The sequence below is a fragment of the Silurus aristotelis genome (genome assembly GCF_946808225.1).
Source record: "Silurus aristotelis genome assembly, chromosome: 7".
Taxonomy (NCBI): Eukaryota; Metazoa; Chordata; class Actinopteri; order Siluriformes; family Siluridae; genus Silurus; species Silurus aristotelis.
Window position 1 is genome coordinate 2,705,962 of NC_139580.1, and position 14,531 is coordinate 2,720,492.

At 39.4% G+C, this 14,531-nt stretch overlaps 1 protein-coding gene and 3 long non-coding RNA genes across 4 annotated transcripts in view; 2 read left to right on the plus strand and 2 right to left on the minus strand.

The window, feature by feature from the left end:
- Window positions 1-14,531, plus strand: part of slc39a7 (solute carrier family 39 member 7) — a 267,579-nt gene that overhangs the window by 50,669 nt on the left and 202,379 nt on the right. The gene's annotated exons all lie outside the window — the stretch shown is intronic.
- LOC310728971 lies at window positions 2,862-4,440 on the minus strand. Its single transcript, XR_014534416.1, has 2 exons — window positions 4,218-4,440; window positions 2,862-3,302 (listed from the first exon to the last, which is right to left on the minus strand). It is a non-coding gene; the product is annotated as an uncharacterized lncRNA (long non-coding RNA).
- LOC310728966 lies at window positions 8,178-9,154 on the minus strand. Its single transcript, XR_014534410.1, has 2 exons — window positions 9,021-9,154; window positions 8,178-8,622 (listed from the first exon to the last, which is right to left on the minus strand). It is a non-coding gene; the product is annotated as an uncharacterized lncRNA (long non-coding RNA).
- LOC310728968 lies at window positions 9,200-11,903 on the plus strand. The gene is made up of 2 exons (XR_014534412.1): window positions 9,200-9,335; window positions 9,434-11,903. It is a non-coding gene; the product is annotated as an uncharacterized lncRNA (long non-coding RNA).

Here is a 14,531-nt window from a genome sequence, read left to right on the forward strand (position 1 = left end):
ACATATGGAAGAATATTTACATAAATACATAATATTATCCCCAATTCCCTCTGTCCCAGCAAGCTCACTAGGATCTGGTTACCTACGATGAGCAAACATCGGCTGGATGGAAGTCTGCAGCACGGCGACATGGGGGCAGGAGATACGTCGAGCCCTTTTTCTCCCGGGAAGAAATGAGGAGCAGAAAGGAGAAGAGAATCATTACCCGTTCCATACAGCATCGTTATTCAGTACCACGATTGAGAAAACGATTGTAACGTTTTTTTTAATCATTTTATTTTCCCTTTCACGATTGTATGGTGCATATATGAATTTCAACACATTTACAAATTGTTTGTGTTTTTTTTTTTTTACCTCAACACCCTCATCTCATTTACAATAATTAGCATAACAATCACAAAGCTTGCGTTCGCTCTCAGCTACAACAAAACTAACATCTTGGTTATTTGGTTGGTTGGTTTGTTGGGTGGAATGAAAACCTTCACCCACACCAGCACTTTGTGGGAAAAATGAATGAACAGGAACAAACCACAACCTTCAGTAGAAATGCACCACAATGTGGGACATGGAAGACCTACATTAAGTTTATTATACTGTAGCATAGTAATGAAAAAAATGCATGAAGTACATTGAGAATCATTTGTACTTCACCCTAAATGGAGTTTCACTTTAAATGTAAATTGTGTATAGAAATTGAGAGATGGTCCTTGATGTCCTCCTGCTGCTGTGCCCATGGTATTGGTATGTGTGATTGGTATTTTGGAACCTCCCATTCCACAGTCTCCATTTCCTGTTCCAGAGCTCCACTCTTGAAGATGTTCCACTAGATTTTGTGGAGATTTGTAGAGATTAATTGAGACACAATGGTGTTGGTAAAGTCAGGTAGTGATCTAGGTGAGGTAAGGAGGTCTGGGGTGCAGTCAGTGTTCACATTCATCCCAGTAGAGTTGGAGATCAACCCATGGAAAGCCGATCCTAATGGAATTGGCTTTGTGCACAGGGGCATTGTCATGATGGAACAGGGTTGGGTCTCCTAGTTGAAGCGAAAGGAAAATTTGCTGCCCTGACATCCATAAACAATTGTGTGCCTTCAACATTGTGCTAACAGTTTTGGGAAGAATCACATCAACATGTATTAAAATTCAGACAGTTTACTGCACTCTTCATTAGTGTCCTTTACGCTGTTTTGTCAGTTCACGCTGCTCATGGTCAGGTTGTGTCTTGTTCATGATTTTGTTTAGAAGATTCTTGCATGTAAGTTTCTTTCTTGTTCCTCAACAAATATAATGTGAACTGGAACACTGTTACTTAGAGATCATATATAAAGTGTCCTGAAAGGTTGAACATGTTAAAGTCAGACCCTCCTGAGATGTACCCAGGGCACTTCAGAGTTCCATCAGTTTATTAACTCAAAGAAAATCAAGGAGTATAAAGTAAGGAAAAAGCAAGAATCTACAATGCAAAAAAGGGAGAAACATTTTTTCAAATTTTCTTTAAAAATTTAAGAACTCTCAAACATGAGTTTCAAAAGCAATGAAAACCCCAAAGGGCAAACTGAGACAGAGATGGAGATACATGGAAACAATATAAAGGTGACACAACATTGAGAATCAAGCAAATAACTACCTCACAGGAGGAGCTTAAACACACACACACACACACACACACACACACACACACACACACACACACACACACACACACACACACACACACACACACACAATTACTCACAGGTGGAAAGGATTAACGTAACATCACAGGAGTAAAAACAATATGTGGAAAATGGGGACATCTGCTGGACAAAAGGGAGAAACACAAGGCAAAGCATGTACATATAAAGAACTGTAGCCATAATGAAAAAGTGTACTTTTAATATTTTATATTATTGGATCATATTTTTGGATTAACACCTGAATACATTTTGGTATTTAAACGTAAGACTGATAAAAAAGACGATTAAAGCCACATGTTGAGCTGCTGGACTGCTTTACACTTCCTTTATTTCACATTTTCATGAGTTGTGTGGGAGTCCTAAAGCACACAATATCAACATTTTTTTGAAAATTCTGAACTACTGAAGGTCTAGAACATGCACTGCAGTCTACTTTTAATATTAAAACATGTGGCCAGAAATTTCACCAGATGTTCAACTTCCATCGGTCCCAAATTTGAGCATGAATAAGATTCCCAAATTTAACATTAAAAACGTAACTCCCAGAGAAAAAACGTTTTCAAGAAAATTAAAGTCTTCATGGAAAACTAAGCTTTCAAGACCAGAGTTGTGCTGCTAAAAAGTAGACTTTATTACAGAAAAATAAGTAATTAAATGAAAAGTCATTAACAAACGTGGACTTTGCAGCATCTAATATGACATTTTTAACTTTTACTTGACCTTCACTTTTTCAGATTTTTGATGTCAAACTCCTCTCTCATTCACCACCCAAATCTTTACATCAAACTGGCCACCTGGGTTTCTTCTCACTTTTGGAATGTAACATTGGTGTCTTTTCTCATTTTTTTAACGAACCACTCTGGTTCAAAGATGTTTTTAGAGCTTGACTAAGAGCAGACACTACACTCATGCACTGAGACACCTGGATGCTGTGAGGGCTCACTGTAGGTTTCACTCACTTAGACCTTAGTGAGAGAGAAGGTGCAGTGAGGTGTAAGTGAGATTTGCATTAACACGCCTGAACGAGTTCCATTTCTCTAGGAATAGAGCAGAAACTTCACCAGATGTTTAACTTCCTTCAGTGAAACTCAGTGAAGCACTGAAACACACACACTGAATCTGCAGCTAATCCCACTCTCTCATCACACTGATCATCACCATTAACTCCAATAAAAGAAACACAACGTCCAAAACTCAGCTTTATTTCAGCAAAAACTACAGGAAGAGCAACAGCACAGTGACGAGAGGAAATACAGAAACATCAGCAGTGTGTAGATCAGAAGCAGCTCGATGTTAAACTCTTGGATCCTCTAGTCTTCACACTGACTCTTTGTGAATGTGACTGGATGAATGGCGTTGCTATGGGAAACTTTACAGATAAACTCCTCCCCTTTTTTCCAGAGGTCTTTGCTGAGGGTCAGGGTGCTGCTGCGGCTGTAACGGCCGTTCTTCTCTTCTTCTGCACTGATCAGAACCCCGTCCTTCACCTCTGAGCCATCCACTGTCCAGCTCACCAGCGCCCCCTGTGGAGAGTAGTCAGACAGCAGGCAGAGCAGCGAGGACGATTCCTCAGACAGTTGCAGAGGAGACGGAGGGAGCAGAGACACGGAGGGAGCTTTCAGACCCGCTGGAGAAGAGAAAATCATTTGTGAATTATTAGAGATTTCAGTACCTTAGAGGAAATGATCTGGATTTTTTCAACTGTAATAAACTTTAATAAAGTCTGACTTCATACTTTAGAAGAAAAACAGGAGACTTATCAGAGAATCACACCTTACTGAATAAAATTATTATAGAAGAATATAAAAAAAAAGAATTAACTGCATGTGAATTTAATTGTAGACAATTAGAAAAATATAGTTGTTCTTTAAGCTTTACAAACTTTACTTACATTCAGGACAAAGTTCACCTGCTTTGACTTTTAACAGCAGTCAAATTTCCTGAAATGCCATTTTTAGACTGACTTTTTCTAAAGTCAATATTTAAAAAAGTGAGACTGGTATTGAAGTGATACGAATGTCTGTACATCGATGCTGTTCCTGGTGAAATGAGAGTCGTATCTATTTAAATGGATTTCAGGTCCACCAGTGAGAGCAGAATAAAGGAAAATGGTAGTTATGGGACGTCTGTGTTTAGTTTTTAAGGGAAAATCATGACAGAGTTTGAAGGAGACATTTACACCATCTCGAGAACTGCCTGTGTTCCACCACATCTGTCACGATTCTCACTCAGACAAACATCACAAACTGACAGCATGTTCTGTCTGGATTTTCATTTTCACAAAACGTCATGTATGAAATTCTGACCTGCTTCAATATTACCATCAATTTATACTTTTAATATTTAATCATTATTTACTATGAAGTACTATGAAATTTTAAATATATTTCCTATATATGATTTACAGATTCTTAATTTTTTTTTATTGTCATCACTTATTAAAGTGTCACATGATGAAAAAATATCATTTAATCTGAAATTTATTCATAATTTTTTTTATTTATTTATTTCATTTCTAATAATGAAATAAAATCACACTTACTGTTAATAACGAGTTTGGAGCCTCCACCAAAAGTGTACCACAGTGATGCGTTCTAATGAAACCGCCGTACAAAAACCCCCTACACACACACACACACACACACACACACACACACACACACACACACACACACACACACACACACACACACACACACACACACACACACTTTGCATCAGCAGCTCCTGCTTCAGTGCTCGGTGAGGGTTTATATTCCTGTGACTTGAACACTTCATGACTGAGAGCTGCTGTTCAGCATCTTCACCCACATCAACCATGACTTTGATCAGCATCTTCATCTGCACACTGGCCCTCTGGACTCAAGGTGAGAGTTTAACATCGACTCACAGCCTCACACACTTCATTTCATACCGATTCTACACCACTTTACTGCATACACACACAATCTATGTTTCTCTACAGGATCCAGAGGTCAGGGGACTGTAACTCAGACTCCTTCAGTGAAGACTGTTGTTCCAGGAGACACAGTTACCATCAACTGTAAATTCAGCACTGCTGTTTATCATAACTGTGGGCCATCTGGTGTATCATATGACTGTCTCGCCTGGTACCTACAGAAACCTGGAGAAGTTCCTAAACTCCTAGTACATTATGTGAGTCACTTGTTCTCAGGAACTCCAGCTCGGTTCAGTGGCAGTGGATCTAAGACTGACTTCACGCTGACCATCAGTGGACTCCAGGCTGAAGATGCTGGAGATTATTATTGTCAGAGTTACCATGATGGTAATGTGTTCACACAGTGTTTGAGTGTCGTACAAAAACCTGCTGCAGCTGGGAGAGACTGCAAGTGCTGAGGATGAGGATGTGATACAGCACAATAACACACACTATGAACAAAAAAACTACACTAATACACACACACACACACACACACACACACACACACACACACACACACCTACACACACACACACACACACACACACACACCTACACACACAAACACACACAGTTTTCCACCTTTCTCAGCTGTGGAACTTTTTTACTGAACATATTACTGCTAGTGGATACTGGATCTTATCTTAAACCTACTACAGATGCAGGAGATCAGCAGGATAAACACACTTCATTCACACAGTGTTTATTTTCACAAGCTCCTTCAGCTTTAGAGGAAATTCTGCCACATCCAAGTTCGATTTATTTCCCGTTTACGGTTTGATAACTTGCACTGCTAATCTGTTAAAAAGTCAGCCTGCAACATACGAATCAAACTTCCAACCCCAATTCCAAAAATATTGGGATGCTGTAAAAGATTTGCCACCTCAACATGCATAGTAATCCACAAGTTAGAAGCATATTTTCCCTTTCTGGCTAAACAAACCTGTCCCCAGCTTTTGCTAGGGCCTCTCAGGAACATCTGTTGGATGGTTTTAGGACGAATAGTGCACTCTTTAATGCAAGACATTTCAGTACCAGTACCATCTGAACAGGAACACTGGATGTTGGGAAGTAGGGCATCCAATTCCTGTCCACCTAGAAAACCCAACGTTTGTGATCAGGATCCATCTCAAAGTTTTGTCCAATGTAAAAGTTATGGAGTATATCACATGCCCAGATCAACCTCAGGGGCTCCTTTCCTACCTGCACGTATCTTTGTTCGACAGGAGCACGAGACAGTGAGACGTATGCAACAGGTCTTTAATCATCACCTATTTTTGCAGCAGGACTTCTTCCAGTTCATACGATAATGCATTTATATTTGAATTGGATTGTTTACATTATACAAGGTCAGCACTGGTGCAGAACCAACAGTTCTTCATGAACAAAAGATCTCTGAGGGGTTCATCCCTTTCCGCCAGATGCGGAAAGAATTTTCTCAGCTAGTTTAGCATTCCAAGAAAACTCTCATGCTCACTAGAACTAGATATTTTGTTGAACACCTGCTCTGCTGCTGCTTAACAGCTTCAGTCTGTCCTGCCTTGTCCATGGCTTTTTCCAGTGTTAGATCTTTATCTACCTGCATTTGTTCTCCGACAGACATAAATCATTCAAACCCATGACAAACCTGTCTATGACAAAGAACGCGGGGAAACCTTCCTTCAGTGCGTCATATTTCTGAAAATCTTCATCCCTCTAAAAATCTATTTAGTGCTTTTAAAATGTCACCCGCTCCATCGCCCATGTGGTACATGAGTGTATTGATCTAAATGTCTTGCATGAAAGTATGAATGTTACTGGCCTGATGGAGGTGTTCAAATCGCTGAATTCATCTTTTCCATCCTCGGGGTTTGGAAAAGTTGAATGGCTCAGCTGGGTGAATGCTGAATGTGGCACATGGGCCTGGCGCAAGTGGATCTTTTTTCCTCTCAGCAGCTGCATCAGCTGGAGCTCATCGTCTTATTGAACATTGTTCCCTGCTATTGTGACCTCACAAAACTAATAAAACTTCACCTGCCCTGAAATCAACTTCTTCCGCAAAATTCTAAGAGAATCCTAATTTTTACACCATGTTGTACCTGTTGGCTCTTTTCCATCCAGGCATTTTTTTAATTATGTAACTCTTTTTATTTGCCTATTTATTTATTATTTATTATTTTAGACATATCCCACAGCGCCCCCTTCATCCATCGAAACAGTACTGGCAGTCTGTGTATGTCTGGGACCAGTTGATTGAGGTTTTTTTAGAGAATTGTTCTCCCTTTCGGGTTTAATTCAGGATTGTAGCTGCTCAAAAATCCCAGGTCTTCTTTGTCATATTTTTCTTTTTATGATTCGCCAAATATTTGAAATTGGTGTAGGGTCTGGACTGCAGTCGAACCAGTTCAGCTCCCGGACTCTTTTAACTACAAAGCCATGCCATTGTAATAGATGCAGTATGCGCTTCCCTGAAACATTTTTTGTCAGGATGGAGGAATATGTTGCTCTAAAAAATAACATACCTTTCAGCATTATTAGAGCCTTTCCAGATGAAAGCTGCCCATTCCATACTATCAGAGAGGCAAGCTTGTGAATCAAGTGCTGATAATAAGCCGGATGGTCCCTCTCCTCTTTAGTATGGAGGAAGTGGCATCACGTTTTCTTAAAAAGAAATTCAAATTTCAATTCATCTGACCAGAAAAGAGTCTTCTACTTTGCCTAAATCAGAGGACGGCCACCTGTTGCCAATGGACCTAATTACTTTCCAAATGTTCCTCCAGCTGTTTTATTTTAGTAACCTTTACTTTTCCAGGTTTTTGTTGCTCTTTCTCAACTTTTTTTTTAAGACATGATGCAGGAAACAAATCTAAAAATGTGCAAATACGGTTTTCTGAGATTTGCAAATCATTGCATTCTGTTTATTTACATTTTAAAAAGTGTCCCAACCATCATTTTCATGCAGCAAAAAGTATAACATAGGTTTCATGACCTTTGAATGTTATGTGATGTGACAAAGGAAATGAGTAAAATAGATAATTAATATTTACAATACAAATAATATTTCAAACATTTGCCTTCCTTGTGAAAAGTATAAACGTTTAACGCTACAATAGGAGCTGCTGAATTACTTCTTGTTTGCTTTTACGTTTTCTGTAGTCGTGCCGGAGTCGATTTCTGTTGCATACGACCTCGAAACTTTTGACGAATTCAAACGAGCTGAATTAAGAATGAGATAAACTCTAGACGACTTCCAAGACATGCAGTGCAGCCTTTGTTTATCATGAAACATGTGACCAGAAATCACTTTTGAAACTGTTACTCTCTACAACAAAAACATTTCAGCTGTAACTCACTGTTAGTTTTACTCAGTTAGAAAGAGAGAGAGAGAGAAAGTGCAGTGAGGTGTAGCTGAGACTTGCATTACCATGGCTGAACAGATTTCGTTCTCCCAGAATAAAGCAGAAACTTCACCAGATGTTCAACTTCAGTGAAGCACTGAAACACACACACTGAATGTGCAGCTAATCCCACTCTCTCATCACACTGATCATCACCATTAACTCCAATTAAAGAAACACAACGTCCAAAACTCAGCTTTATTTCAGCAGAAACTACAGGAAGAGCAACAGCACAGTGAAAGGAGGAAATACAGAAACATCAGCAGTGTGTAGATTAGAAGCAGCTCGATGTTAAACTCTATCTTGGATCCTCTAGTCTTCACACTGACTCTTTGTGAATGTGACTGGATGAATGGCGTTGCTATGGGAGACCTTACAAATAAACTCCTCCGCTTTTCCCCAGACGTCTTTGCTGAGGGTCAGGGTGCTGCTGCGGCTGTAACGGCCATTCTTCTCTTCTTCTGCACTGGTCAGAACCCCGTCCTTCACCTCTAAGCCGTCCACCATCCAGCTCACCAGCGCCCCCTGTGGAGAGTAGTCAGACAGCAGGCAGAGCAGCGAGAACGATTCCTCAGGCAGTTGCAGAGGAGACGGAGGGAGCAGAGACACGGAGGGAGCTTTCAGACCCGCTGGAGAAGAAAAGCAAATAGAGTTTGTGAACTCCAACAGAGGCAAAGTTGGACATTCTACAGCAGCAAGTCAAGCATTTCCTAGTCATTTTTTTTAACTGGGGAGCCACAGGAACTATTATTGTTGGCCCTCAGTGAGCAACACTGATGGAAATTGAACCACCATGTCTCTTACATATAACAATGTACAAATGAAATTAAAGAAAGATAAAATAATAGATGAATAAAATATTTAAAAATAAATAAATAAATAAATACATCTCAAACTATGGTTTATCTGGGACAATAACATCTATTTTTAAAAAAGGCATTAAAATCATTACTTTCTTACTGCAGCAATTACACATGCAGATGCTTACAGAAATAATCACAGTAACAAACACTCAGATCACACTTACTGTTCACGATGAGTCTGGAGCCTCCACCAAAAGTGTACCACAGTGATACATTCTAATGAAACCGCTGTACAAAAACCTCCGTCACACTGCAACACACACACACACACACACACACACACACACACACACACACACACACACACACACACACACACACACTTTGCATCAGCAGCTCCTGCTTCAGTGCTCGGTGAGGGTTTATATTCCTGTGACTTGAACACTTCATGACTGAGAGCTGCTGTTCAGCATCTTCACCCACAGCAACCATGACTTTGATCAGCATCTTCATCTGCACACTGGCCCTCTGGACTCAAGGTGAGAGTTTAACATCGACTCACAGCCTCACACACTTCATTTCATACCGATTCTACACCACTTTACTGCATACACACACAATCTATGTTTCTCTACAGGATCCAGAGGTCAGGTGACTGTGACTCAGACTCCTTCAGTGCAAACTGTTGTTCCAGGAAACACAGTTACCATCAACTGTAAAAGCAGTCATAGAGTGCATGATGGTACTTATCTACACTGGTACCTGCAGAAACCTGGAGAAGCTCCAAAACTTCTCATCAATCATGTTAATAAATTAAAGTCAGGGATTCCAACTCGTTTCAAAGGCGTTGGATCCGATACTGACTTCACTTTGACCATCAGTGGACTCCAGGCTGAAGATGCAGGAGATTATTACTGCCTTACTGACCTTCAGATCAGTGGCAAATCAGTGTTCACACAGTGTTTGAGCGTCTTACAAAAACCTCAGTCAGCGAGAAGCACAGAGAAACACTGCTTCAGCTGGGAGAGACTGCAGGTGCTGAGGATGTGATACACACAATAACACACACTAACAATGCAAGAAAACACACCACACTGATCTCACTAATGATCTGACAGAGAAGTCCTTATTCAACTATGGATAATTTTTTTATGAATTATTAATCATAATATGTAGCCTTAGAGAAGTTTTTCATTTGTGTATAAATTGTGTGTGCAGAATTTAATAATAAGACCACAAGCAAAAATATCCTTTTAGAAAAATATCTTTTATCATGGTCCTGGGATCTGTACCCAAAGAAGCTTCTCTCAAACAGAGAAAAGCAGAAGTTTAAGAAATTCAATTTAAATCAATTCATTTCAACATTATTTGTAAAACTCTTTTAATGATGCTGATTGTCTCAAAACAGCTTTACAGAAATCTATAGGTTACAAATATACTTTTACATTGAGTAAAGTTAGTTCCTTTAAGTTCAGCCCTAATAAGTGAGCCAGTGGCAAAATTGGTAAGAAAATTTCATTGGATGGTACAAGGAAGAAACCTTGAGAGGATCCAGACTCAAAGAGTTTATTATTGTTCGATCATTGTTGAGGTAATTAAATGTTCACTGATTTACATGCAAATTTGTTCATGGCAATTGGTGCCCTAAGCCATTGTAGCAGACTCTTTATATTAATTACAGTCCACAGCTTGTCTTACCAGAGGATTCCTCAAAAAAATGGACAACCTGAGGATACACAAGATTACTGTGGATGGTAAACAGTTACTAATGATTTCATATGAAAAAATTCTTTTTTGATGGTTTTAGATTAGAATTGCTATGATCAGTGTTGTACTCAAGACTCCAACAACGAACAATTGATCACAAAGTATAAACCCTTAGTAAAAGAGTTATAGAAGGGAATCATTCTGATTACACTATCCAGTTTTTTTTGTATCTGGTTCCTCTCAAACTTTCTTCTTCATGTCTTTTCAGGGAGTTTTATTTCACCACCATCACCTGTGGCTTGAGCACTGAATATGTCACACTGTCACACTGCAGAAGTGTGACAGTGTAATCACTTTTTTTTTTATATATAAAGCTAGGTAAGATTAAAATCTTCTAAAATCCCATTATACTGTATTCATAAAGGATTATGTAGTTTTAAACACCTTTAATTATTTTTTTATTCACAATTGAATAGAGAAACCTTTCAATTCCCAACCTTACTGGGGCTCAGGAAATATATATATTTTTTCAACTCAATAAAATAACTATATAGCTAAAACCCCATGAGGAGCAGTGAGGTGTAAGTGAGATTTGCATTAACACGCCTGAACGAGTTCCATTTCTCCAAGAATAGAGCAGAAACTTCACCAGATGTTCAGCTTCCTTCAGTGAAACTCAGTGAAGCACTGAAACACACACACTGAATCTGCAGCTAATCCCACTCTCTCATCACACTGATCATCACCATTAACTCCAATAAAAGAAACACAACGTCCAAAACTCAGCTTTATTTCAGCAGAAACTACAGGAAGAGCAACAGCACAGTGACGAGAGGAAATACAGAAACATCAGCAGTGTGTAGATCAGAAGCAGCTCGATGTTAAACTCTTGGATCCTCTAGTCTTCACACTGACTCTTTCTGAACGTGACTGGATGAATGGCGTTGCTATGGGAGACCTTACAGATAAACTCCTCCCCTTTTTCCCAGAGGTCTTTGCTGAGGGTCAGGGTGATGCTGCGGCTGTAACGGCCGTTCTTCTCTTCTTCTGCACTGATCAGAACCCCGTCCTTCACCTCTGAGCCGTCCACCATCCAGCTCACCAGTGCCCCCTGTGGAGAGTAGTTAGACAGCAGGCAGAGCAGCGAGCCCTCACACGACTGCAGGGGGGACTGAGGGAGCAGAGACACAGTGGGAGCCTCTGGAAATACAAACACACACACATACACATCATACAAACAGCTAGAAATGTGTTCAATTGGTACATTTGCACTACAGGGATCGTTTTAAAACTCTGTCTGGAGGATTCCAGAAATCAGTGAAATGGCATTTCAAAGGTTCTGATAGGAAAATACAAGCAGCTCTGGCAGGACCCGGTGAATAAAATAAATTGTGAACCAACACAAGTTTGATTGCTTGATTTTAGAACAAATAAAGGTACCAAGATCTGGACAAACAACTCAAACACAAACAGTGCATCGGTGAGAAACTTGGAAAATATGTACAGGAAAATATATACATGCACTATTAAGAGACTCCGAAATAAATAAAATCCAGATACAGATGATCAGCAGCCTTTTACAGAAGTATTTTCTGGTCAGATGAAACAAATAAAGAAACTGGTTGTTCATAGTGATAAGCCGTTTCAATGTATGGCGAAAACACTGGAGAATTTAGAAAAATTCAAATAAAACAAGTTACTAAACATCAGTTGAAAAAAATCTAAATTTGGTCACTGCTGGCTTCAGCTGGATGTTGATTCTAAACAATATTCTATAGTTGTAACAAATACAACAATATAAAATGATTGGACTGGCCATTACAAAACTCTGACCTGGATTTCAGGGAAATATATACCTTTAATATTATGTTTATCTGAAGTTTATGAATAAAAGTCATGTGAGAAAAAGAGTGTAAAATGAACTGCTTTTGTCTGAAAAGAACAAAATACACTTACTGTTGTCTGGATAAGTCTGGAGCCTCCGAACTCCTAATACATTATTTGAGTCACTTCTCGGTTCAGTGGCTGTGGAGCTAAGACTGACTTCACTCTGAAAACACACCACACTGATCCACATAAGTCTTTATTGAACTGTGGATAAGTTTTTATTAATTAATAACCAATAATATGTGGCCCTAGAGAAGGTTTTCATTTGTGTACAAACTGTGTGTACAGTATCTTACAAAAGTAAGTACACCCCATTTCAGCAACCATTTTAGTATCTCCTCAAGGGATAATAGTATAGAAATGTTACTTGGATACATTTTAGAGAAGTTAATGTGCAGTTTTACTGTCCTCTAAAAATAACTAAACATACAGCCATTATTGTCCAAACTGGCAACAAAAGTACACCCTAAGGGAACATGTTAAAACTGTGTCCAAAGTGTGAATATTTAGTGTGAGCACCAGTGTTATGTAGCACTGCTTCAATCCTCCTGGGTATGGAATATACCAGAGCTGCACAGGTTGTTGCTGGGATCCTCTTCCACTTCTCCATAATGACATCACAGAGCTGCTGGATGTTAGACACATGGTGCTTCTCCACCTTCCGCTTGAGGATCCCCAAGGTGCTCAACAGGGTTCAATTCTGGAGACATACTTGGCCACTCCATCACTTTCAGCTTCAGCTTTCTCAGCAATGCAGTTGTCATCGTTCAGTCCCAGTTTCTAAAGGGAGAGCATCATGTTCTGCTTTAGAATGTCACAGTACATGCTGTAGTCCATGTTTCCCTCAATGAACCGCAGCTCCCCAGTACCTTGATGCTACCACCACCATGCTTGACTGTAGGCAAGACACAGTTTTCTTGGTTCTCCTCACAAGGGCAACACCACACATACTTGACACCATCTGAGCCATCTATAGACCACAGTACATGGTTCCAGTAACTCATGCTCTTGGACAGATTGTCTTTAGCAAACTGTTAACTTTCTTGTGAGCCGCTTCAGAGAGGCTCCTTTTGGGACGACGGCCTGCAAACCTACTTATTGCAGTGTGCGGCAATATTTTGTATGGTTGTATTTTGTATGTTCACAAAAACATGAACATGATGAATAATACATGTGGCGTTGCATGTTTACGACGTACAGCTGTTATCACTGAGGGTGTACTCACTTAGTTGCCAGTTATTTATAAAATAATGGCTGTATGTTGAGTTTTTTTTAGAGGAGAGTAAATCTGTACTGTATACAAGCTGCACATTGACTACTGTAAGGGGGTACTCACTTTTGTGGAATACTGTACATAATAGATTAATGAGGCCACAAGGAAATATTCTTTTACTTTTCACAATACCTTTTAGTATGGCCCTGAAATCAGCACCCAAAGAAGACTTCTCAAATAGAGAAAAGCAGAAGTTCAAAAAAATTTCCTTTGTACAGTGCAATTAAAAATGGTCATCGTCCCAAAACAGCTTTACAGAAATCTATCAATTACAAATACACTTTTAAATTTAGGAACGTTAGTTTATCTCTAATAAGTGAGCCAGTGGCAAAAGTGGCAAGAAAACCTCCTTAGATGGTATAAGGAAGAAACCTTGAGAAGAACCAGACTCAAAAGGGAAACCGTCCTCAACTGGGTGACACCAAATGATCACTTATTATAGTTCCATCATTGTTGGGGTCATGAAATGTTCACTGATAGACACAAATTTTCAGGGCAATTAAAAGCCCTAAACCATTGTAACAGACTCTTTATATCAATCACAGTCCAAATCTATTTTCATGCTTCTTAAGCAGTGGGTGCAAAGGGGACTAGCATATGGCAACCTAAAAACAGCAAAGATAATCGCAATTTGACATTAAACTGATGCAAGCTTTAAATGGGGTTCAAATTCCTAATTCAAAAACTTGACCTCGATGCCTGTCACCTGTCCAACTAGAGGCCAATTTCAAACTTCCCCTTTGTTTGCAGTAGTCTAGAAAAGTTTGTAGTGCAGCAATCATGCTTAAACCTGTATAGAAATAACATTGCTGAAATGTATCAGGATTTAGGCCTCATCATAGCACAGATACAGCCCTGGTTAAAGTGG